General features: G+C 43.5%; 1 long non-coding RNA gene across 2 annotated transcripts; it reads right to left on the reverse strand.

Moving 5' to 3' along the window:
* Positions 1-10,009: 10,009 nt before the first annotated feature.
* On the reverse strand, positions 10,010-15,611 carry LOC115196677 (uncharacterized). 2 transcript variants are annotated; one of them, XR_003878891.1, is made up of 4 exons: positions 15,075-15,611; positions 14,387-14,948; positions 10,686-10,829; positions 10,010-10,591 (listed from the first exon to the last, which is right to left on the reverse strand). It is a non-coding gene; the product is annotated as an uncharacterized LOC115196677 (long non-coding RNA). The 2 variants fall into 2 exon arrangements; XR_003878890.1 differs by having other exon boundaries at positions 14,387-15,611.
* Positions 15,612-27,349: the final 11,738 nt, after the last annotated feature.

The following is a 27,349-nucleotide window of genomic DNA, read 5'->3' on the forward strand; positions in this document are numbered from 1 at the left end:
ACCCGGGTCGCACTAATCATTCCGTACCACAGAAATTGAGTTGATTATTTATTTACTAACAAGCTAAATGATAACATAAGATACACAGTTAAGGTTATTGATTAGAACTTAATACAAGACAACCGGTTCCTAGTTGACCAACACAATATTACACGTATTACACAAGACGGTTGAGCTAACATAGGCTAATGCGATTAGCATGAGGTTGTAAGTAACAAGACAAGTTCCCAGGACATAGACATATCTGATATTGGCAGAAAGCTTAAATTCTTGTTAATCTACCTGCACTGTCCAATTTACAGTAGCTATTACAGTGAAATAATACCATGCTATTGTTTGAGAGTGGACATTTATGCATTTTAAGTTATTAATAACCTCTTACATCTAGATGTTCCGCTAGCGGAACGTCTGCTCCAATATCCAATGATTGGCGGGGCGCGAAATACAAACTCCTCTAAAATCCGAAAACTTCCACTTTTCAAACATATGACTATTTTACAGCTATTTAAAGACAAGACTCTCGTTAATCTAACCACACTGTCCGATTTCAAAAAGGCTTTACAGCGAAAGCAAAACATTAGATTATGTCAGCAGAGTACCCAGCCAGAAATAATCAGACACCCATTTTTCAAGCTAGCATATAATGTCACAAAAAACAAAACCACAGCTAAATGCAGCACTAACCTTTGATTATCTTCATCAGATGACACACCTAGGACATTATGTTATACAATACATGCATGTCTGTTCAATCAAGTTCATATTTATATCAAAAACCAGCTTTTTACATTAGCATGTGACGTTCAGAACTAGCATTCCCACCGAACACTTCCTGTGAATTTACTAAATTACTCACGATAAACGTTCACAAAAAGCATAACAATTATTTTAAGAATTATAGATACAGAACTCCTCTATGCACTCGATATGTCCGATTTTAAAATAGCTTTTCGGATGAAGCACATTTTGCAATATTCTAAGTACATAGCCCGGCATCACAGGGCTAGCTATTTAGACACCCAACCAGTTTAGCCTTCACCAAAATCACATTTCCTATAAGAAAAATGGTCTTACCTTTCCTGTTCTTCATCAGAATGCACTCCCAGGACTTCTACTTCAATAACAAATGTAGGTTTGGTCCCAAATAATCCATCGTTATGTTCCATCAACGATGTTCGTGCGTTCTAGACACTATCCCAATGGTAAATCACGGTCACGAGCATGGCGCAGAACGTAACAAAAAATTTCTAAATATTCCATTACCGTACTTCGAAGCATGTCAACCGCTGTTTAAAACCAATTTTTATGCAATTTATCTCGTAGAAAAGCGATAATATTCCGACCGGGAATCTGCATGTCTGTAAACTGAGGGAAAAACCGAAAGACGGGGGCGGGGCATGTCGCGAGCGTAAGCATTTCTCCACTGAGAGACCACTTAGCTTTTGCTCTCTATTGTTTCAGCCAGGGCTTTGAATTACGTCATTCCTGTTTTTCCCGGTCTCTGAGAGCCCATTTGGAGACGTGGGAAGTGTCACGTAACAGCAGAGATCCTTAGTTTTTGGAAGAGATGTCAAAGAAAGCAAATAAATGGTCAGACAGGGTACTTCCTGAACAGAACCTTCTCAGGTTTTTGCCTGCCATAGGAGTTCTGTTATACTCACAGACACCATTCAAACAGTTTTAGAAACTTTGGAGTGTTTTCTCTCCAAAGCTAATAATTATATGCATATTCTAGTTTCTGGGCAGGACTAATAATCAGATTAAATCGGGTACGTTTTTTATCCAGCCGTGAAAATACTGCCCCCTAGCCATAAGAGGTTAATAAGCAAATTAGGAACATTTGGGCAGTCTTGATTCAACATTTTGAACAGAAATGCAATGGTTCATTGGATCAGTCTAAAACTTTGCACATACACTGCTGCCATCTACTGGCCATAATCTAAATTGCACCTGGGCTGGAATAATACATTATGGCCTTTCTCTTGCATTTCAAAGATTATGGTACAAAAAAATACAAAAGAACGGTAGTTTTTTTCTCTGTATTATCTTTTACCAGATCTAATGTGTTATATTCTCCTACATTCCTTTCACATTTCCACAAACTTCAAAGTGTTTATTTTCAAATTGTTCCTAAGAGTATGCAAATCCTTGCTTCAGGGCCTGAGACACAGGCAGTTAAATTTGGGTATGTCATTTTAGGCAAAAATGGAAAAAAAGGTTTGGATCCTTAAGAGGTTCCTTTGTCATCTTCAGCTTCATTTCGGGGTCATGTCTAATCGTAGACCTTAGCTGCGGCACTGGTCATCCTAGTCTGTATGTTCATTCTTAATTCACATGCTTTAAACCCTCGGGTAGAAAGGCGGCGTTTCCATCATTATGACGCTCTCTGGCTTCCCTTGGGCATAGCTAGTTACGAGGCAAGGTATTAGAATTTACTAGGATCTCGTTTAGACGATTCAACTCAGTCTTATTGTCACAAAAACATTATTTTTAATCTTGATATTTTCTACACAACATAAAGTATGTAAACATCATATGTGACCCGATTCAGGAAACTAGGTGTATGTCGCAAGTCACAACCTCAAAGGAGAGGAGTTTGAACGTAAAACATGTTTTTTTATCAAAATGCGTTTTTGGGTAGAAATGCCTTCTTGAACATGTGAACACACTTTCATGTGCCTTAATAACAAACTTGTATGCCATCTGTAAATACAAATAAAATTGTTAAATTACAAGCCACATAAAAAGACAGCAACCATCCCACCAGCCATGATTGGTTGAGATAATGAGTGGGCTGGACATGACAAGAGATGAATTTGGATTACCATATAGAGGCTTTTGTTTATTTCAGCTAGTCAGTCTGTTGGTAATCCTGTCGAATATAGCTTTTTTTAATGTAGCTGCATAAGTGTTGCTCTCCACTTTCTGGAGGCTTGAGTTTTGAAATCAGTGGAATTAGAGTATGATAGTTAGAGATGGGAAAACATGTTTCTGAATTACATCTTCAAACTAAGGGCATTTGTGGCATGGATCCGTGACAGGGAGACGCTTCCACCATGCATGATGATGTATATTGGTAAGATAGTCTAGCTAGCTACATTTTCAGCTATTACACTGTTTATAATTTTAACAGAAAGTTGTTTCATTTCAAGCTAAAGTGTACTGTTGGTTAGCGTTAGCTGGCTGGCTCCCTAGCTAACGTTAGGTGGCGTGACGTGATATGTGTGAATTTACATGTTGGTTACCTAGCTATGCCTCTAGAGGATACAATCTCGCTAAAGGGATTGGTTGGACAACAACCAGTGAGATAGCACGGCGCGAAATTCCAAAAAATAATAATCTCAAAATTAAAATGTAAGTATTATACGGCATTTTAAAGATACTCCACTCGTTAATCCAATCACATTGTCCGATTTCAAAAAGGCTTTACGGTGAAAGCAAAACATTCGATTATTTTAGCATAGCACATTAGCAAAAAAAAATTCCAAGCACGGATAGCCGTCACAAAACCAGATATACTGCTAAGATTAAGCACTAACCTTTGACAATCTTCATCAGATGACACTCCTAGGACATCATGTTAGACAATACATGCATTTTTTGTTCGATCAAGTTTATATTTATATCCAAAAACCCAATTTTTACATTGGCGCGTGACGTTCAGAAAATGTTTTCTCCCCATAACTGCCGGTGAATAGGCACATACATTTACAGAAGAACTCATAAACGTTGACAAAATGTATAACAATTATTTAAAGAATTGGAGGTAATCTACTCCTTTATGCAACCACTTTGTCAAATTTCAAAATAACTTTACGGAAAAAGCACATTGTTCAATATTCTGCCTTCAATGCTAAGCTATACAGTTAGCCTACAACCACGACGTCGACAAATCTAAAAAAATATGTTCGAAATATTTACTTTCTTTTGCTGATCTTCAGCGGAATGCACTCGGATGGGCACCCACTTCCACAAGAAATGTTCATTTGTTCTGCAAAGTCCATCATTTATGTCCAAATATGTCCGTTTTGTTGACCCCTCCAGAACACTTTACAATGCCATGTGGCGTGGACGCAAATCCATAGACAAAATGTTCAAAGTTCCATTACCGTTTGTAGAAACACGTCAAACGATGTTTACAATCAATCCTTTAGGGTATTTTTTTACGTAAAATTGTGATAATTTTACAACTGGGCAATAGGTATTCATCCCAGAAGAAAAATTAAAAACAACGAAGTCGTGCACGCGCGTCATAAGACACCTGTCCTCAGACTGGCCAGTGATTGACTGAGCCATAATTTTCTGCCCGGTAACAGGTGACAGATGAAACCAGTTCCTAAAGATTGTTGACAGCCAATGGAAGAGTTAGGAGGTGCAACATAAATCCTATGTCACTGTAGTTTTTCAAGGGATTCAAAAGATTTTTTGCCTGCCATATGACACCATTCAAACAGTTTTAGAAACTTCAGAGTGTTTTCTATCCAAATCTACTAATAATATGCATATTCTATTTTCTGGGCCAGAGTAGTAACCTGTTTAAATTGAGTACGTTTTTCATCCGACCGTGAAAATACTGCCCCCTAGCCCCAACAGGTTTGTTCACCTAGGTAGCTAGCTACATGTCTTAAGCTAAATTGTACAACACCCGTTGAATATGGCCAGTGTCGGTAAACGTCGGCAACAAGCATAATGAAATTGTTGCCAGCAGGAGCTGGTTAGTCTGTTTCAAATGTTATCCAGATGTAAGCAAATCATCAGCCAGAGTGTCAAGTGTGCGTTTTGAACGCAAGGAGATGGGAGGGGATAAAGCTTAAGAGGGTGTGAACGATTTAGAAGTGTATCAACTTTCAAACCAGAATTACTTTCACATTGTTCGTCAAAAATGCAGTGTATGATATACCATTTTGTAGCTCTGAGTCTCTCAATTTCAAATGTTGTACATACAGTGCCTTGCAAAAGTATTCATCCCCCTTGGCATTTTTCCTATTTTGTTGCATTACAACCTGTAATTTAAATAGATTTTTACTTGGATTGCATATAATGGACATACACAAAATAGTCCAAATTGGTGCAGTGAAATTTAAAAAATAACTTTATTCAAAAAACTGTTAAGTGGTATGTGTACATGTATTCACACCCTTTGCTATGAAGGCCCTAAATACGATCTGGTGCAGTCAAATTACCTTCCGAAGTCACATAATTAGTTAAATAAAGTCCACCTCTGTGCAATCTAAGTGTCACATGATCTGTCACATTATCTCTGTAAATACACACCTGTTCTGAAAGGCCCCAGAGTCTGCAACACCACTAAGCAAGGGGCACCACCAAGCAAGAAGCACCATGAAGACAAAGGAGCTCTCCTAACAGGTCAGGGACAAAGTTGGGGAGAAATACAGATCAGGGTAGGGTTATAAAAAAATATCCAAAACTTTGAACATCCCACGGAGCACCATTAAATCCATTATTAAAAATGGAAAGAATATGTTACCACAACAAACCTGCCAAGAGAGGGCCGCCTACCAAAACTCACAGACCAGACAATGAGGGCATTAATCAGAGAGGCAACAAAGAGACCAAACATAAACCTAAAGGAGCTGCAAAACTACACAGTGGAGATTGGAGTATCTGTCCATAGGACCACTTTAAGCCATACACTCCAGAGAGCTGGGCTTTATGGAAGAGTGTCCAGAAAAAAGCCATTGATTAAAGAAAAAATAGGCAAGCACGTTTGGTGTTCGCCAAAAGGCATGTGGGAGACTCCCCAAACATATGAAAGAAGGTACTCTGGTCAGATGAGACTAAAATGGAGCTTTCTGACCATCAAGGAAAACACTATGTCTGGCGCAAACCCAACACCTCTCATCACCCCGAGAATACCATCCCCACAGTGAAGCATGGTGGTGGCAGCATCATGCTGTGGGGATGTTTTTCATCGGCAGGGACTGGGAAACTGGTCAGAATTGAAGGAATGATGGATGGAGCTAAATACAGGGAAATTCTTGAGGGAAACCTGTTTCAGTCTTCCAGAGATTTGAGACTGGGATGGAGGTTCAGCCTCCAGCAGGACAATGACCCTAAGAATTCTGCTAAAGCAACACTCGAGTGGATTAAGGGGAAACTTTTAAATGTCTTGGAATGGCCTAGTCAAAGCCCAGACCTCAATCCAATTGAGTATCTGTGGTATGACTTAAAGAAACCCATCCAACTTAAAGGAGCTGGAGCAGTTTTGCCTTGAAGAATGGGCAAAAACCCCAATGGCTAGATGTGCCAAGTTAATAGACATACTCCAAGAGACGTGCAGCTGTAATTGCTGCAAAAGGTGGCTCGACAAAGTATTGACTTTGGGGGGTGAATAGTTATGCACTCTCAAGTTTTGTTTTTCTGTCATAGTTGTTGTTCGTTTCACAATAAAAAATATTTTGCATCTTCAATGTGGTAGGCATGTTTTGTAAATCAAATGATACAAACCCCAAGAAATCAATTTTAATTCCAGGTTGTAATGCAACAAAATATGAATAATGCCGAGGAGAGTGAATTCTTTCCCAAGCCACTGTCAGACCAAATCCAGGTGGTGAGTCACATGAAAACATTAAGAAAACTCTTCAAGTTACAATGTTTTCATTATAATGTCATTTAACTTTTAATGACATCGTAAAATAGACATTATTTTTTATTTTCCATCCATCATTATTCCCAACCATTCGGATGATGAAAGAATTCCCTAAGGCACAAAGACATTCCGATCTCTCACATTAGAAACCATCCACCCATAGCACTCACCTCCGTCATCATGAAGTGCTTTGAGAGGCTAATTAAAGATCCCATCACATCCTCCACATTCGACCCTCTCCAGTTCGCCTACCGCCCAAATCGCCATTGCACTGCGCACCCCCCTCACCCATCTGGTCAAAAGGAGTGCATATGCTTGGGAAAAACTGGAAAAATGTCTAAGAGCTTCTACCCCCAGACCTTCAGGCTGCTGAATAGCCACCATGAGTCAGCCACCTGCCCTCCCCCTCCCCATATTAACATGTTTAATATATATATCTTTTATTTCTATTTCTATTCTTTATTATTTTTATTTCACTTTGACCTGCATTGTTGGAGCTTGGAGAAGATTTTCACTGTACACTAATTATACCTGCAACCCTGTAAATGTGACCTAAATTTATAATCTAAAATTTAATCCTGGATCAAGAGCGTTGCTGTTTAATTGTTTTGTGCGTACAGCAAACTGTGAGTAGCATTTTTGTATTACTTGTTTAACTTTGAGCTGGGATATCTGTCCTACAAATAGTTTGTCAGAGACTTTTATATGTACTTGTTAGGATCGCTAACCTTCAGGCTCCAATGAGGGTTTGAAAATAAAGCCCCCTGTGTTCCATATTACCAAATAGCCTAGGATGACAATAGGTAGGTATGAAGGTATGACAATCTACACTGCGTGCACAATTATTAGGCAAATTGTATTCCTCGGGATTAATTTTATTGTTGAACAAACACAATGCTCTCAGTCAATCCAAAATGTTATTGAACCTCAAACCTGAATGTTTAACAAAGGAAAGTGAGTTTTGTCTTTCTCAGGGAAATATATAAGTGTGCACAATTATTAGGCAACTATTAGTGTGCAGAATTATTAGGCAACTAAATTACAAAAATAATTTCTCTCAACTCACTTGTTTGTTCTCAATTTTTAGAGTAAGTGTAACAGATAAGACAAAATTACAATTATTTAACATTTTTGGCCTTTCAAAATATTCAGTGACCAATATAGCCACCCTTATTTTCAATAACTGCCATGAGCCTTCCATCCATGGAGTCTGTCAGTTTCTTGATCTGTTCACGATCAATTTTCACTGAAGCAGCAACCATAGCCTCCCAAATGCTGTTCAAAAATGTGTATTGTCTTCCATCACTGTAAATCTCACGTTTGAGAAGGGCCCACAAGTTCTCAATAGGATTTAAGTCTGGTGAGGAAGGGGGCAAGGTCATTATTCAGGAATCTTTGAGGCCCTTGCTGGCTAGCCAAGCAGTGGAGTACTTGGATGCATGTGATGGAGCATTGTCCTGCATAAAGATCATGGCCTTCTAGAATGCTGAGGACTTCTTCCTGTACCACTGTTTGATGAAAGAATCTTCCAGAAACTGGCAGTAGGTTTGGGAGTTGAGTTTCAGTCCATCTTCAACCTGAAAAGGTCCAACTACCTCATCCTCAATGATAGCAGCCCATACCAGTACCCCTCCTTCACCTTGCTGGCACCTGACTCAAAGTGGTGCCCTGTGTCCATTACTGATCCAGCCATGGGCCCATCCATTTGGTCCATCAAGAGTCACTTTCATTTCATCTGTCCTTAAAACCTTTGAAAAATCTGTCTTCAGATATTTCTTTGCCCAATCTTAACGCTTCAACTTGTGAATCGTATTCAGTGGTGGTCTTGTTTCAGTCTTCTTGACCTTGGCCATGTCTCTGAGCACTTGACACCTTGTACTTCTGAACACTCCAGGTAGGTTGCAGTTCTGGAATACGGTGGCACTGGAGGATAATGGGTTCCTGGTAGTTTGACGTTTAATTCTTCTCAAGTCTTTTGCAGTTAACTTGCGCCTTTTCTTCCCCATGCGTTTTTTGCGCCCCAGTTGACTATTCGCAACAAAACGTTTGAATGTCCGGTGGTCACACCTCAATAGTTTAGCTATTTAAAGAGTGTCGCATCCATCTGAAAGGCATTTTACATTTTTGGTTTTTCAGTGTCAGTTACATTTATTTTTTGGCCCATTTTAATTGAGGTAATGAGGCTGTCTAATAATTATGCACACCTTGATAAAAGGTGTTATTCATTTTTGCTACACCATCCCTCATTACACAAATAAATATCACCTGAAAATGATTAAATCCAATAAGCATTCAAGTTTATATGGTTTGGAGTTCGAAAATGTGAATAGAAACAATAAGATCAGAATACTCACTTGCCTAATAATTGTGCACGCAGTGTAGATACCGCCCAAGCCTACTTCACTGTCGCCACTCACTACTGCCCTTGTTTTGTTGCGTCAACCTCTATAAAAAATCCCTATCAAAATGTGTCAGTTCAAGATAACGATATCAGGTATTTTGCATGGTACACACAGAAACATTAGGTTCCCGTGTGGCTCAGTTGGTAGAGCATGGTGTTTGCAACACCAGGGTTGTGGGTTCGATTCCCACGGGAGCCCAGTACGTTTAAAAAAAAACATTAATTATTTTTTTTTTAAATATAAGTATGCATTCACTACTGTAAGTCGCTCTGGATAAGAGCGTCTGCTAAATGACTAAAATGTAAATGTAGTGTCTGAACGGTTTGGCGTGCAAAGGAATATACTGTACCACTATGGAAAGATGACTCATCTGATGGTAACCCATACAAATGAATGGAAGTATGGAGGTAGTTTTGTGCAAACTAAATAAATGTGTCCAAAAAAACTTCAATATTTTCTGGATATAGGACATACACTTCAAAACCTTATGATACATTTTGACTGTCTTTTTTGCCATTTTTGAAAATGTTATTCAATTAGTTTCTATAGGTTAGAGCAGTAGGCCAAATTCCATACTTTATCAAATAATATTTATTTCTCTTTTTATTCCTCAAGGGGTCTTAAGATTCAAAATCAAATAGCTATCTTAAAATAATTCCATATGTTCGGTTAATAGAACCCCCCTCTCCTAAATGGCAAAGACACACCCAAAGAACATGCTCATCAAACCACACCCCCAAGACAACTCACGTTTGACTTTAGTTATAATGACCAAATCTGTAAATTCAGCCCCCTTTATGGGAACAAGTTCTTCCATATTATTCCAGATACTCCAAGTGCATGTCTACATTTAGAAGTAGACTTTATTTACTGTGACTAAAAGTACCTATGGTTATGCATCTGTCACAGCTTAGTGTGAACTCCTTTTTACTCCACCCAACACAGGATTTAATGTTCTCCAGCACACAACCCAACACAGCAGACCAGGACAGGTAAGTACACTTATGGTAAGTTTTATTTTAAATTCATAGGTTAACATGGATCGGACACCTTTTTCCCACCTCCCATCACAGACTGCACAATTTCCCAGACGGTGTTGACATAATAGAGCCTCCCCTCAGGTAGGTTACCCTGCGTCTGACTACCTCAGGTAGGTTACCCTTCCCCTGACTACCTCGGGTAAATATCGGGCAAGCAAAAGTGACACAACAACATACATCATACTGAATTATTCTGATATGGCACTGCAACAAGATCATTATTCTAAGGGAAGGCACTGCAAACAATGTGGTGAAAGGCACTACAATCTTGCTTTGGTGCTGCACACAATATGTGACCCACCCTTGGCCCTGCTCTACTCTGCCAACCCTTCTGACGGACTCTACTGCAATGGTACAAAATAGGGAGGGGGAAAGACAGACAAGACAACATATAGAAAAGGTGGTTTTCTAGGATCCGATGAGAACCGAAGACAAAATAAACATCTCTGTATGGCGCCCGGTCTGAGACTCTGCTTGGCAACGTCACCGATGGCCCCGCCTCAGGTGCTAAACGAGAGGAAGTCAGACGGAAGGGAAACCTGCCGACAATAGTGGCTTTTAGTGACATGGCAAACTGGCCCAGAGAGAGAAAGAGTAGATCAAAGGGAACACAGGAAGAATCACGTCCCTTACTTGGTGCAGCTAAAGCGTCTAGATGTGCGTTGTACCAATGGCTCTCTCGGAAAGCCACTCAGCTCCACAGCCACTGTTCGTAGTTAGCGCAGCTGCCCACTTCCTCACTCGAATTCGCCAGTAAGACTTCTTGTCCCGCAGACACTGGTCCAGTGCAATCACAGCGAACACCCAAACAGACAAGACTTATTTATATTATTTGATTATATTAAATTGGACGGAATTCCAATTTGAGCAGCAGCAGCTGAAAAATGAGCTCCTACAAATATTGAAATTTACATGGTTTTTAGAGTGAAGTACATCGGAAAAAATCAAAAGAAAACTGCAAGACTGAATAGGAGAAAAAACAAGCAACAAACAAAGAAGATAGGCTTTTGAAAAAAGTTACTATTTTTCATAAAATTGTAGTTATCTTAGCTAGCTGAATTGTTTACCAGTTGCTAAGCAGTTGCTAGGGACTCTTTTGGAAGAAGCTAGCTAGCTAACGAAGAATAACAAAGAATATCTAGTTAACAGAAGAAAAGAAAGAGAAAATCAGGACAGAAGAAAAAGGATATCAAAGTGAAACAGTTCTCTAAAGACACAAGAGACAATAATACAAGAAACAACACTTCTGTAGCTTGTCAACTATGTGTCTGTCTATCCCTGTTCTCTCCCCTCTGCACAGGCCATACAAACGCTTCACACCGCATGGCCGCTGCCACTCTAACCTGGTGGTCCCAGCGCGCACGACCCACGTGGAGTTCCAGGTCTCCGGCAGCCTCTGGAACTGCCGGTCTGCGGCCAACAAGGCTGAGTTCATCTCAGCCTATGCTACCCTCCAGTCCCTAGACTTCCTGGCGCTGCACTCCTACTGCTCTCTCCTCGTCTGCCCACGTATTCTCGCATACCCCTAGAGCATCGAGCCAGCGGGGTGGTGGCACTGGAATCCTCATCTCTCCCAAGTGGACATTCTCTCTTTCTCCCCTGACCCATCTGTCTATCTCCTCATTTGAATTCCATGCTGTCACAGTTACCAGCCCTTTCAAGCTTAACATCCTTACCATTTATCGCCCTCCAGGTTCCCTTGGAGAGTTCATCAATGAGCTTGACGCCTTGATAAGTTCCTTTCCTGAGGATGGCTCACCTCTCACAGTTCTGGGTGACTTTAACCTCCCCACGTCTACCTTTGACTCATTCCTCTCTGCCTCCTTCTTTCCACTCCTCTCCTCTTTTGACCTCACCCTCTGACCTTCCCCCCCTACTCACAAGGCAGGCAATACGCTTGACCTCATCTTTACTAGATGAGTTCTTCCACTAATCTCATTGCAACTCCCCTCCAAATCTCCGACCACTACCTTGTATCCTTTTCCCTCTCGCTCTCATCCAACACTTCTCACTCTGCCCCTACTCGGATGGTATTGCGCCGTCCCAACCTTCGCTCTCTCTCTCCCGCTACTCTCTCCTCTTCCATCCTATCATCTCTTCCCTCTGCTCAAACCTTCTCCAACCTATCTCCTGATTCTGCCTCCTCAACCCTCCTCTCCTCCCTTTCTGCATCCTTTGATTTTCTCTGTCCCCTATCCTCCAGGCCGGCTCGGTCCTCCCCTCCTGCTCCGTGGCTCAACGACTCACTGCGAGCTCACAGAACAGGGCTCCGGGCAGCCGAGCGGAAATGGAGGAAAACTCGCCTCCCTGCGGACCTGGCATCCTTTCACTGCATCCTATCTACATTCTCCTCTTCTGTCTCTGCTGCTAAAGCCACTTTCTACCACTCTAAATTCCAAGCATCTGCCTCTAACCCTAGGAAGCTCTTTGCTACCTTCTCCTCCCTCCTGAATCCTCCTCCCCCTCCCCCCCTCCTCCCTCTCTGCGGATGACTTCGTCAACCATTTTGAAAAGAAGGTTGACGATATCCGATCCTCGTTTGCTAAGTCAAACGACACCGCTGGTCCTGCTCACACTGCCCTACCCTGTGCTTTGACCTCTTTCTCCCCTCTCTCTCCAGATGAAATCTCGCGTCTTGTGACGGCCGGCCGCCCAACAACCTGCCCACTTGACCCTATCCCCTCCTCTCTTCTCCAGACCATTTCCGGAGACCTTCTCCCCTACCTCACCTTGCTCATCAACTCATTCTTGACCGCTGGCTACGTCCCTTCCGTCTTCAAGAGAGCGAGAGTTGCACCCCTTCTGAAAAAACCTACACTCGATCCCTCCCATGTCAACAACTACAGACCAGTATCCCTTCTTTCTTTTCTCTCCAAAACTCTTGAACGTGCCGTCCTTGGACAGCTCTCCTGCTATCTCTCTCAGAATGACCTTCTTGATCCTAATCAGTCAGGTTTCAAGACTGGGCATTCAACTGAGACTGCTCTTCTCTGTGTCACGGAGGCTCTCCGCACTGCTAAAGCTAACTCTCTCTCCTCTGCTCTCATCCTTCTAGACCTATCTGCTGCCTTTGATACTGTGAACCATCAGATCCTCCTCTCCACCCTCTCCGAGTTGGGCATCTCCGGCGCGGCCCACGCTTGGATTGCTTCCTACCTGACAGGTCGCTCCTACCAGGTGGCGTGGCGAGAATCTGTCTCCGCACCACGCGCTCTCACCACTGGTGTCCCCCAGGGCTCTGTTCTAGGCCCTCTCCTATTCTCGCTATACACCAAGTCACTTGGCTCTGTCATATCCTCACATGGTCTCTCCTATCATTGCTATGCAGACGACACACAATTAATCTTCTCCTTTCCCCCTTCTGATAACCAGGCGGCGAATCGCATCTCTGCATGTCTGGCAGACATATCAGTGTGGATGATGGATCACCACCTCAAGCTGAACCTCGGCAAGACGGAACTGCTCTTCCTCCCGGGGAAGGACTGCCCGTTCCATGATCTCGCCATCACGGTTGACAACTCCCTTGTGTCCTCCTCCCAGAGTGCTAAGAACCTTGGCGTGATCCTGGACAACACCCTGTCGTTCTCCACTAACATCAAGGCGGTGACCCGATCCTGTAGGTTCATGCTCTACAACATTCGCAGAGTACGACCCTGCCTCACACAGGAAGCGACGCAGGCCCTAATCCAGGCACTTGTCATCTCCCGTCTGGATTACTGCAACTCGCTGTTGGCTGGGCTCCCTGCCTGTGCCATTAAACCCCTATAACTCATCCAGAACGCTGCAGCCCGTCTGGTGTTCAACCTTCCCAAGTTCTCTCACGTCACCCCGCTCCTCCGCTCTCTCCACTGGCTTCCAGTTGAAGCTCACATCCGCTACAAGACCATGGTGCTTGCCTACGGAGCTGTGAGGGGAACGGCACCTCCATACCTTCAGGCTCTGATCAGGCCCTACACCCAAACAAGGGCATTGCGTTCATCCACCTCTGGCCTGCTGGCCCCCCTACCTCTGAGGAAGCACGGTTCCCGCTCAGCCCAGTCCAAACTGTTCGCTGCTCTGGCACCCCAATGGTGGAACAAGCTCCCTCACGACGCCAGGACAGCGGAGTCAATCACCACCTTCCGGAGACACCTGAAACCCCACCTCTTTAAGGAATACCTGGGATAGGATAAAGTAATCCTTCTAACCCCATCCCCCTTAAAAGATTTAGATGCACTATTGTAAAGTAGTTGTTCCACTGGATATCATAAGGTGAATGCACCAATTTGTAAGTCACTCTGGATAAGAGCGTCTGCTAAATGACTTAAATGTAAATGTAAAACATAGACACTTACATAGGGGACCGCAGGAGCACCCGTTCACCAGCCATCAATGCAAGGTTCTTCACCCGCTTCTCCTACCACTGTTTATCTCGCTCCTGCTAATGTCCGGTCCTTGCCTCGACCTGAATGTAGGCACATAGTAGCTCGTCATGGTGCCTCACCCATCCATCTAGGTCTATCCGCAGCGTCGGGGCCTCCACACCTGAAATCGCATCAACAGTGAGACGGGCATGCCTGCCACACTTTACAAAGAATGGGGTAAAGCATGGTGATGCTATGTTCAGTGGTGTTGTATTCCTGGAAAAATATGTGTAACTGCTCTGGCCAACGCATCTGCTCATCTTGCGCCAGGGACCCAAGGAGAGATAAATGTTTCACGGTCTCTATTGTTCAGATGTTGGCAAACTCATACAGTTGGCAGATCTGGGCAACGGATTCAAGTGCAGATTCAAAAGTTGCCCCCCAATCGGACAAAATCCACTGAGGACAACCCCAGTCTTGCACTACAGCTGGCTGTAGGGCTTTTACAGTGGTCTCCGCAGTCTGTCTTTTTGTGGGGACAGCCCATCCACATCTGGAAAACATATCTGTCATGATGAGCAGGTAAGTGTAAGTATCACTAGGCCACCCAGAGATAGATAGTCAATGGCCAAATTTTCCAATGGGTAACTGATAGTGATCGGCACTGGGGTACCCTTACCTGTGTTCTCGGTTTGCTCTGCCCACACTGGGGGCACTCAGTGATCCAATGTCGCAAAGCTGCTTTGGTTCAGCCAGCACTCATGTGTCCAATTAAGGTGTGGTACCTCTGCAACACGTCTTTGGCAGTGTTTAGCACCAGGATTTGCCACCTCCAGGTGTCCTCAACTTCATCCCAGACTAGATGTCCCATTCTCTCCACCATCACCTCTCCTCCAGATGGGAATCCTTCCGGGCCCCTCTGCAGGGCCTTTCATCTCGGTTGACCCTCTGCTAGTGATCGAAGGTGTGGATCTTCCGGTTGGATCCTCCTGTCAGGTCCTTCCTCAGCTGTCTCCAACTGCTTTCCTTCCTCTTCCACCTCTTGGCTCAGACATACCTGCCCCTCCGTGCTGGGTAACCTGGAGAGAAGATCAGAATTCTGGTTAGAGTGACCAGGGCGGTACTTTAAATGGAAGCTGGCAAGCTGGGCTACCCAGCCCTGCTCAACCTCCCCAGTTTTGCAGTGTTGAGGTGGACCAGCAGATTGTTGCCTGTGTAAACTGAACTCCGCCCCCCACAGGTAGTCTCTGAACTTTTTATTTGCTGCCATACTTCAAACAAACTACAGTTCTGATCATTCCTCTCTGGAGGAGACATGCTCCAACTGGCATAGGCAATTACTCTCTCCATGTCACCTTGGACTTGAGACAGCACTGCCCCAAGGCCACCCAAGCTGGCATCAGTGTACACAACAAATGGTTTGCTGAAGTCAGCAGAACACCCTTGAGCTTCTAGCCATCCTGGAGAAAGAAGGAATAAAATGTATAATACCCAGAAAACCCAAGGAATCAGCGTACCTGTGTGGTTGTTTCTGGTTGGTGCCAGTCACGGACAGCGGCTATTTTCTCAGGTTCTGTGGACACCCCGGCTTGACTCACATGCCCCAAGTAGACCAGATCCCTCTACAGAGCCAACATTTCTTAGACTGCAATTTCAGGCCATGCTTGGAAAAGCCTCTTGAACATCTGGTCTAGGTGTTCTAGATGGGTGTCAAAGTCGGGTGAGTAGATAATGACATCATCTTAGTAGATCAAAAGAAAGTTGTTTTACTTGTCTCCTACACACCTCTGCATGAGCCTCTGGAAGGTGGCAGGGGCATTAAAGCCCAAAGGGCATGTGAGAGAACTCAAACAGCCCCAAGGGCGTGGTGAAAGCAGTCTTCTCCCTGTCCCATGGACTGACTTCTACATGTCAGTAACCGTACCTGTACCTCCACATGAGGGCAGTATCCCACAATGGCAGACTTCTCAGGGCTTTCCTCCTGCCTGGTGCCTGCAGCTCCGACCGCTCTCTACACAGCAGCTGGGGGATACTTGTTTATAAAGGCCTGTTCATCTCTCTGGGTGGAGCAGAAGTGTTGGATGTGGCCAGGCTGTCCACACCCCAAATTATGAGTCTGCCCTGCCAGTCCCACTGGAATGGGGCTCTCCTTCCATTAGAGAAAGGAACATATTGCCCACCTGCTACAAGCCCCCTTGGCTCCTCCCTCAGCCGTGGCAGCTGAATGAGTTGTCTGCTGTCTGACTTCTCTCTAGGTTCTCTGCCAGGGTGCTTAGTACGCATGTTCTCCTTCCATTGCTCAAAGTCTGCAGAGGTCACAGTTCACCTGTAGGGGTAACAGTACAGCAAACCTGGCAGTCCTTTCCCTCCATCTCTCGCCAGCCTCCGGACTAACCTGAGTGAATGTCATCCCTAGCTGTTGCCGTGCATACTTTTGAAGCTCCTGTTTTCAGAGAGCACTCTTTTAGACCTTTAACGAATTGGTTCTGAAGAGTTGATTCATATTTGTCAGATCCGTCCAGTTCGGATTGGCGCCATCGTCTAAACAGCTCCTGTGTGCGCAGGAGGTAGTGTCCTATAGACTCATCTCCCCTCTGGTTACAGTTAAAGAAGCGGGACCGGAGAGTGGTTGTAAGGGTGCGGCTACAAAACCAGTCCTGTCATGCAACCCACAATGAAGCAGGTGAGTTCCTCTGGGCTTGACTAAACATGGTTTCTCTCTTTGCATGGCCATCTAGATTAAATCAATCTGCTGCGGTTCTGCCAGTGCTTGCGCCTTCCATTTGTGCCCTGCCGACAATAGTGGCTTGGCAAAACGGCAGAGAGCGAGAGTAGTGTAAGGGGAACACAGGAAGAATCATGTCCCTTACTTAGCGTAGGTAAAGTTCTTAGATGTGTGTTGTACCAGCCCCGAACACCACAAAACACAGGGCTTTAAAGGAAATTACAGCCAAACCCCATCTACCTGTTGAAATGGCTAACTCGCTGCAGGTGCGTCTGATCACACCAGCCCCGCCTGATCACACCAGCCCCGCCACCCACTTATCCACTTATCTACCAATCCATCTTGAGACATATCCTTAGTCATGCTCCATTTACCTTGTAAGCTAACTACCTTTTGGCAGAATGCATTTTGCAGTAATATTGCTGTTAGCCAAGTAAGAGCTGCATTTTTGGCCAACGTATTCATCATGAATTAGTTCCAACCAGTTTTTGAGCTGTTCTGAGCATCTCTAGTTCTTACTTATGGGCAGCAAGGTATTTTTTCCCATCATATTATCCATGATGGGCAGCACCACTTTATTACCACAAATATAGGGTATCATTATAGACATGAATGAATGATATACGAGACAGAACTCCAGTACCTTGGATTGTTCAAGGGTAAATATCGCCAGACCCTGCCTCTTTGGGCCTTGGCCATGGCCCCAGCTTTAGAGACCTTCACATCCTGAGCGAGTCATCGATATGGGGCCAACATTAAGACCGGGCCATTGTTTGGGATTCTTTTCCCACCAGGGCTCAGGCTTCCTTCTTTCCAAGTCTTGATTACAGATAGTGATGGTCAGAATCTACCCATCCCTCCTTCGCCTGTCAAACAGCATCAAAGTGCCTCCTCAAACACGGACTGAAATTCAGCAGCTCAGCATTTCTTCAGAGCGTGAGAATCCTGCAGTGGCATTGCTGACTGCACACAGACCCATTGTAAGAAGGTGAAACCAGGACTGTGCAAAGCCCAGGGTAAAATGGAGGTCAGAGGTTAAGTAGAAGGCAGACTACAGCGTGCAGTGGAGCAGCTGTTGTGTGTCATGTCTGCATCAGGAGTCTACCCCCGCAGTCAAAATGGAGCGGAAACTGCATCATCATGGAAACTCATCGTGATGGTTTCTCACTTTCTCTGTCTCTGAGACAGACTGTTTTACAAGATGTACGATAACCAGTCGTTTCCCATAAATTATGCAAGAATTGATTGGTTATCTAGATTTGGCCAGTCATAACAGACTTTGTTTGAGATGTTTTTATTAGCGTGGCCAATATGACAATTTGTTGTTTGTTTAGTATAAACCCTAAAGGTTGAATGTTTTGTGAGTACATTGGTTAACACTGACCCTATCCTTATACCAATGGTATGAATGTGTTCATTTTCATATCACCCTTACTGATAGTGTGAGTAACAGAGACAAAGGAGACAAATGAAGGCGAGAGGAACACAGAAGTGTGAGAGAGAGAGATGTGCCCGCCCCTGGCACCCTCGGTCCGCGGTATGCATGCCAAGCAGCTTCTGCTGCAGTGGTGCAGAGGATAATACTGAATCAGTGGGTACTGTAAACAAAATAAATCAACAGAGTTGGGGGCTCGCTCTGCGACACCACCAATGCGACGCTTCACTGCCTCTCTACATATTCAAACCGCGCTGAGCAATTTAAATTCAATCTGCCGCCTCAGTTCAGCTTCTGCACAAACTACCCTGCTTAAGAAACTCCTTAAGATAAGAGAGGGGGAGGGTGGAAGTGGAGAAGGAGAGAGGGAATAGATGAATAAGCAGCCCATGGGTGTATGGGCAGAATTAAGGGAGGTCACTTGCTCAAAACCAAAAGGGTTAACATTGGCCCCAAATTGGGGACATAAGTTACCGAATATGCACTCATTAACTTAGGGAATTGGAATATAAACTTTGGAACAATATTCATGTCAATCCATTTTAAAGAAATCCTTTCCATTTAAATTTGAGAGCTATAATGATAAATCAGCATGAGGAAATTGTACGTAATGGCACTTCAATGCAATGTGTGTGGTCACAGTCAAGTTTATTGGTTGCATACACAGTTTAGAAGATGTTATTGCAGGTGCAACAAAATGCTTATGTTACTAGTTCCTAATAATACATTAATATATCAATAAAGTACACAAATAATTAAAAATGTATTAGAAATAGAAACAAATGTAATTAACATCTCAAATAGCACTGTAACACAAATCCTAATGCAACCTATACATTTGTACATTGGATTCATTTACACAAGATGTACTAAAAATGGTATGCACAGCAGGAGATATATTAGAGTGGGCTATGTCAAGAATCCAGTATACTGTATATGAATAAATAATAATTATAATTAAATAAATATGCGGTGTGTATAAACAGTGTAACTAAAATGCAATGTACAGTAGTAGAAGTATTAGAATGAGATGTAGAGATACAGTATTTAAATACACAGTGTGAAACAGGAATTGATACCTTCTCTTTTGATTTCATGAACTCACTCTAAAGCTTCTACACACCATTACGATGTTTTGAATCCTCTCTAGTGCAGGATTAGATCCCTTTGTCTGAAGTACATTGTTTTATGTATTTGATCATTTGACATTTTATACTGTTTTGGCAGGCACTGTCAAGCACTGTTCAAACCACCAGCCCTACCTAGAGGTTGAACTGCAAGAATTGAGAATTCTGCACTTGCCTCTTTCTTTGACAATCATGAACTCAACGTCAATTTACCTCACATTTTACATTTCCGTTCATCATGATCCATTGCACCTCATGGCACAACAAGCTTAAAAATAAGGAAATGCAAGGTGATTAAAACCTAAGACTTCCAATGAGTTCAATCACTAAATGTTCTCTCTCTTTGGTTATCCTCATGAAATATTCTTACTTTTGAGCATGTTAAATTAGATTTATTCTTACATTATTTTGATAAAATGAAATTAACAAACCATTGAAACGACTTGTATAAATGTTTGAAATATATGTTGGGGGTTTTAAAAATATTAGTTGAGACAGTTCTGAAATGCCTTAGCAGATACAGATAGTTGGGAGAAACAGATTGAAGGGTTGGAGCGGGGAATTTAACCCTCGTCTTCGTTGGGGAGATGGGTGACCTGTCTAAGCCAGGTGTGTTTCCGCTTGACAACGAGCTCGGCACAACTTGCATTCATTTGTATTAAGTATATGTTGTTTTAAAATTTCAATTCACCCCAGAATAATTTATTACAGTGTGGCCATGTGGTTGAATGGAAAAAATTCCAAAGAAATGTACCATCTTACTGCCCCTCCTGTTTCTAATCTGTCTAAATAAAGCATTGAAAAAATAAAGGTGGAATTCCACAAACAATGTTCTCCATAGGCCCTTATCAATCAATCAATATTTAGGCAATAAACCAATTACATTTCTTAACCATTGATGAGAAACACAGTTTTTGTGTTTTGACGCTGCCTTTTAGATTCACTGAACCCCCCCCCCCCCAATTTTTTCACAACACTCTAAAAACCACCAATATTCAGGTTGAAGAACCACTTTGTCTGTTTCAGAGTACTTCATTTCTGTTGTAAAACACATTTTGTGTATTAAAACACTAACATTGGGTTTACATTTAAACACACTCCAAACACTAGATGTCAGCTTAGTTGCATTACTTTTCATGGTTTTATTACACAATCATGATTTTGAGAATTTCTATCTTTACAGTGTTGGCCTTTCTTGGACACAGAGTGCTGTAAATGTCCTGGAGGGAAGGCTGTGTGCCCTCAGCATTAGGCTGACCGCAGCACCGTCTGGAGAGCCATGCAGTTGAGGGTGGTGCAGTTGCCGTACCAGGCGGTGATGCAGCCCGACAGAATGCTCTCAATGGTGCATCTGTAGAAGTTTGTGAGGATCTTAGGGACCATGCCAAATTTGTTGTAGAGGTGCTGTTGTGCCTTCTTCACCGTGTCGGTGTGGTGAGACCATTTCAGGTCCTGTGCACGCAGAGGAACTTGAAGGTTTTCACCCTATCCACTGCTGCCCCGTCGATGATGATGGGGGCGTGCTCCCTCTTCTGTCTCATGTAGTCCTCGATCAGCTCCTTTGTTTTGTTCACGTTGAGATTATTTTCCTGGCACCACTTCGCCAGGGCTCTAACCTCCTCCCTGTAGACTGTCTCGTCGTTGTTGGTAGTCCTACCGCTGTCGTGTTGTCAGCAAACTTGATGAATGAGTTGGAGTTGAGCGTGGCCACACAGTCATGGGTGAACAGGGGGTACAGGAGGTGGCTGAGCAAACATACCTGGGGGAACCCCTTGTTGAGGATCAGCGTGGCAGAGGCATTGTTGCCTACCATCATCACCTGGGCTCAGGCCTTTATTTAGTTCAGTTAGCTTGCTTGGGTGCAGGAACAATGGTGATCATCTTGAAGCAAGTGGGGACAACAAACTAGGATAGGGAGAGGTTAAAAATGTTTGTAAACACTCCAGCCAGCTGGTCCATGGCATGCTCTGAGAACGTGGCTTGGGATGCCGTCCAGGGCAGCAGCCTTGCAAGTGTTAACACGCTTCATGGTCCTACTCACATCGGTGACAGATATCAGGAGCCTGCAGTCCTCGAGAGCACCATGTCGGGGGAGTGAGGCGTTTGTGTCCGTGACGTGGCTGGTTTTCCCTTTAGAATCCTTAAAAGTTTGTAGTCCCTGCCACATGCGTCTCATGTCTGAGCCTTTGAATTACAACTCCACATAGTCCTTGTACTGTATGTTTGAGTCTTTGATTGACTTGCGGAGGTCATAGGTGGTCTGTTTGTGCTGCAGTGGTTCGTGATTTCAGTTTTGCTCGAATGCTGCCATAGCCCTGATGTACAAACAGCTGTAAATTCTCTTGGGAGATGATAGGTTCAGCAATTGTTCGTGAGGTATTCCAGGTCAGGGGAACAGAAACTCTTATAGGTTTGTACATTCCTACAATCACACCATGAGTTGTTGACCATGAAACATAATGCTCCGCCTTTGGTTTTCCCGCAAAGCTATTCTTCCCTGTTCCTGCGGAAAACACTGCAGGCTGTTTAGCCTGATCAAGCACCTCCCCTGTCAGCAAATTCTCTGTAAAGCAGATTACGTCAAATGTATAACAACTGTGCATACTCTTCAAGAACACCAAACTTTGCATGGTGATTTAAGCTGTTTTAACACAGCACCAACATAAAATGGAAACCATGTTGTAGTGTTTCCAGTAATCCTTGGGATTCTAGCAAACGTAAACAGATAACTCTGCCTGATCCTCAACTCAATTTACTCTCCCCTCTCATCTGCATATGTATTTTAATACAAAGCTGGAGTCAAACTGGCTGGTCCTGTGAATATTGGAATCCAGCTAATCTTGGGAAATTCTAATAATGGGTGGAATGTCATGAATAATTTGATCTCATAACAGAAAGAGATCCTGGACTAGAATGATGATTTCCAAAAAGGCTGCACTGTATAAATGGCTAAAGCGGTGTGTTGGTTCCAAGACAAACATCAGTTTGAACACAAACAAATGCATTGTTTGCTCAAACACCAGCTGAGCATCCATTTTCCTCTGAGTAAATTGCTAAGGCATTGTATGAGGTTAATTGCAAACTATTCTGGACATTGTACATACCCATGCCAAATTTTCACTGAGGTGAGTTTTTACTTTCCAACAATAACTGTGATTTTCAAAACTAATTTCAAATGTGTACTTTTCTGCATTATCAAATAGAGTTTGATAACAAAATAGAGCTTTGGACCAGTAATTGAAAGTTCACTGGTTTGAATCTCCGAGCCGACCATGTGAAAGACCTGTGCCATTGAGCAAGGCACTTAACCCTAATTGCTCCTGTAAATTGCTCTGGATAAGATTGTCTTCTAAATTACTTAAATGTAAGTGTTTTGAGGGCTGGTATGCGCATATCTGTAAAAACATTTGTCTGACTTGCGGGATTGGATTTTATCAACATACAGTAGCTTAAAATATACCTGGCTTCTGGAGTAGACCAAGGACTACAATTGCTCTCCAACCAGGGGCACTGCACTGCGGGTGACATTGTGCTTCTCAACGTGTGTGTGTGTGTTTATCTGGGGGCGTTAGAGAAGGCAGAAGACACATTTATGTTCTAACCAATGGACAGTAAAGTGTCTAAGGACAAGGAGTATGTCTCATTACAGGGTGGAATGCTGATTGACAATTGTAATATTTTCTCAGACATTGAGTGGACATACTGATGTGTAAAGTTACAGTATTTTCCAGGGAGTGATACCTCTCAATGCTTGCCTAGATGAAAACCAGATAATTGCCAGATCGCAGTTACGCCCCCTTCTCTTTGGTGCACATAAACAACGTGCATCTACAGAAGGAGGAAAAACAGGGACATCGTCAAATCCATTCGAAGGTTTCAACCAATCACCATCAAGAACAATTGTGTCATCAGTGACCAATTTAGCCAACAAGCTCAAATACAATTTTCCATAGTCTTTAGTAATGTCTAGCTCTCTAACATTATGGCTAACATTGTGGATATCAAGCTAACTAGCCACCACCACAACGTGGTCGTCGATAAAGCATGCAGAGGAGTGAAACTAAGTCTTCCATTATGCAGGAAACTGATTTTGTGCAGCACCTTTAGAGCTGCTAAACTGCCTACCTGATGTATCATTTTCATTATTTCTCCACTTCCTTGGGGAACGCGTCAGGTGATATGAACTTAATTAATGGGAACAATCAAGGGGAGAGAATAAAAAAACACCAGTTCTCTTTCAGTGATTTCAGCACTCTCTACCAGAGAGATGAGCTTTGCTTACAAGAAACCCTTTCAGCTGGAGACAAAGGGAGTGAACCAAATTCAGAGTGACACAGTCACCTCTTTCAAGAAACAAGGGAGTGATAGCGAGAAACAAACAATGCTGTCCATTTTCCATCTCGTCTCTTTGCTTTCCTTTCAAGAAAGAGAAAGGAGAGGTTAAGCGCATGGTGAATTCCACAGGTGGGCCTCTTTAAACATAGCTGGTGTTTTAATCATCAAGATAAATATAAGATAACATACACTGAGTGTACAAAACATTATGCTCTTTCCATGACAGACTGACCAGGTGAAAGCTATTACTTATTGATGTAACTTGTTAAATTCACTTAAATCAGTGTAGATGAAGTGGAGGAGACAAGTAAAATAATGATTTTTAAACCTTGAAACAATTGAGATAAGGATTGTGTTTGTGAGCCATTCAGATGGTGAATGGGCAAAAAAAAGATTAAAGTGCCTTTGAATGGGGTATGGTAGTAGGTGCCTGGTGCACCGGTTTGTGTCAAGAACTGCAACACTGCTGGGTTTTTCACACTCAACAGTTTCCCGTGTGGTATCAAGAATGATCCACCACCCAAAGGAATCCAGCCAGCTGGACATAACTGTGGGAAGCATTGGAGTCAACATGGGCCAGCATACCTGTGGAATGCTTTTGACACCTTGTAGAGTCCATGCCTTGACGAATTGAGGCTGTTCTGAGGACAACTCAATAGGAAGGTGTTCTTAATGGTTTGTCCACTCAGTGTATGTAACAATGGTACATTTATTATCAAAGTATGCCATGAGGGTGCCATGAGGGACACTCAGCATGTTCACATTAAATTACTTTTGGTTTATATATATGGGGAGCGTCGCTGGAGGCTCCGGACTGGGGAGCGTCACTGGAGGCTCCGGACTGGGGAGCGTCGCTGCATGCTCCGGACTGGGGACCGTCGCTGCAGGCTCCGTGCCATGGATCATCACTACAGGTTCCGCGCCATGGATCCTCACTGGAGGCTATGGGCCATGGATCATCACTGGAGGCTCCGGGCCATGGATCATCACTGGAGGCTTCGTGCCATGGATCATCTCTACAGGCTCCGGGCCATGGATCACTGGAGGCTTCGTGCCATGGATCATCCCTACAGGCTTCAGACCATAGATCATCACTGGAGGCTTCTTTCGTGGAGCTGAAATAGGTCTCACCGGACTAGAGAGCGTCGCTGAGAGTTCTGGACTAGGGAACGTCGCTGGAGGCCGGGTGCGCCGAGCAGGCACAGGGTATACTGGGTCGTGGAGGCGCACTGGAGTTCTGGAGCTTATGGCTGGCACAACCTGTCCTGGCTGGATAACCTCCGTAGCCCGACAAGTTCGAGGCATTGTGACAGGTCGCACAGGTTTGTGTTGGCGAACTGGGGGTACCGTGCGTAGAGCTGGCGCAGGATAACCTGGACCGAGAAGACGCACCGGAGACCAGGTATGCTGAGCAGGCATACTCCTTCCTGGCTGAATGCCAACTCTAGCACAGCACCTGTGAGGAGCTTGCACCGAGCGCACCGGGCTGTAGCTGCGCACTGGCGACACAGTGCGTATCTCAGCATAACATGGTGCTTGCTCGATCACTCGCCCCCCACAGTAAGCACGGGGAGTTGGCTCAGGTCTCCAACCTGACTCTGCCAATCTCCCCGTGAGCAACCCCCCCCCTCAAATTGTTTTGGGGCTGTCTCTCACACTTGCCTCTTGGTTGGTACAGCGCCTCATAATAACGCCGCTCCGCTTTTGCTGCCTCCATCTCCTCCCTCGGGCGACAATACTCCCCAGCCTGCCTCCCGGGTCCTTTACCGTCCAGAATCTCTTCCCAGGTCCATTCCCTACCACGCTGCTTGGTCCTTTTGTGGTGGGTTATTCTGTCACGGCTGTCGAAAGGATCAGACCAAAGTGCAGTGTGGTTGTAGTTCCACATTTTATTAAATCCGTGAAACTTTGCAATACAATAATAACTGAATAGACAAAACAACAAACCGTGACGCAGAGAGAAACAAACACTACTCAAAATATAATAACCCACAAAAACCCAGGAAGAAAACCCCCTACTTAAATATGATCTCCAATTAGAGACAACGAGGACCAGTTGCCTCCAATTGGAGATCAACTCAAAAAACAACAACATAGAAAAACTAGAACTTAAACATAGAAATACAAAACATAGAAAACACAAAACACCCCCTGTCACACCCTAACCTACTCTACCATAGAAAATAACATCTTACTATGGTCAGGATGTGACAAACAGGTTTTTCTGTTTTTTGGGGGGGGGTTGAGAGAATGCCAAGAGTGTGCAAAGCTGTCATCAAGGCAAAGGGTGTCTACTTTGAAGAATCTCCAATTTAAATATATGTTGATTTGTTTAACACTTTGGTTACTACATTATTTCTTATGTGTTATTTCATAGATGTGATGTCTTTACTGTTATAATACTATAAATATAAATAGAAAATAGTAAAAAATAAAGTAAAACCCTTGAATGAGTAGGTGTGTCCAAACTTTTAACTGGTACTGTATATTCACAATCTGCTCTATACACATCCTGGAGTGTCTTAACAATGCAGATATTTAATGAGATTTTTCCGTATTTGCACATTGTAATACAATATTTCAGAAGAGTTGTAATACAAAAAATAATTATATTGGTGTCGTTATTCAACTGGTTAAAGTTAATTAACCAAGGGCTCCCGAGTGGCGCAGCGGCCTAATGCACTGCATCTCAGTGCTAGAGGTGTCACTACAGACCCTGGTTTGATTCCAGGCTGTATCACAACTGGCCATGATTGGGAGTCCCATAGGGCGGTGCACAATTGACCCAGCGCCATTAGGGTTTGGCAGGGGGAGGCCGTCATTGTGAATAATAAGTTGTTCTTAACTGACTTGCATAGTTAAATAAAGGTTAAATAAAAAAATAATAATTGTGATATGAATAAGGGACAAAATTATCCTATTAGAGTGTGGTGCCTCATCTTAAGTCCAGGCCATAGGTCCCCATAAGGAAATGTGAAAAAGTAAAGCAACTTTACATGTAAGCCCAGGTAGGTGTGCTCTGTTATTTCAGGCCTTATGGTAAAGATATGTTGGGTAAGCAGCAATGTGCAGGATGGGATTGTTCATGCTGTTCACTGCAGAGGAGTCAGGTTGATGAAATATTTATGTTCCGGGCAGTGCACCTGACCTGGGCTAGGTCTACTAGGTATAGCCATTATGTGTCAGGAAACATCAGGCAATCATTAGGGCAGCCCTGTCATGACTGGACACAGGTTCAATTCCCAGGTGGAGTAATCCTGCACTTACAGCCTCCTCCAGGGACGGCTGAGTGGGAGTGATTCATAGAAAGCTGGAAAAATACAGATATGTTT

Source organism: Salmo trutta, chromosome 7 (assembly GCF_901001165.1).
Source record: "Salmo trutta chromosome 7, fSalTru1.1, whole genome shotgun sequence".
In the NCBI taxonomy this organism is placed as follows: Eukaryota; Metazoa; Chordata; class Actinopteri; order Salmoniformes; family Salmonidae; genus Salmo; species Salmo trutta.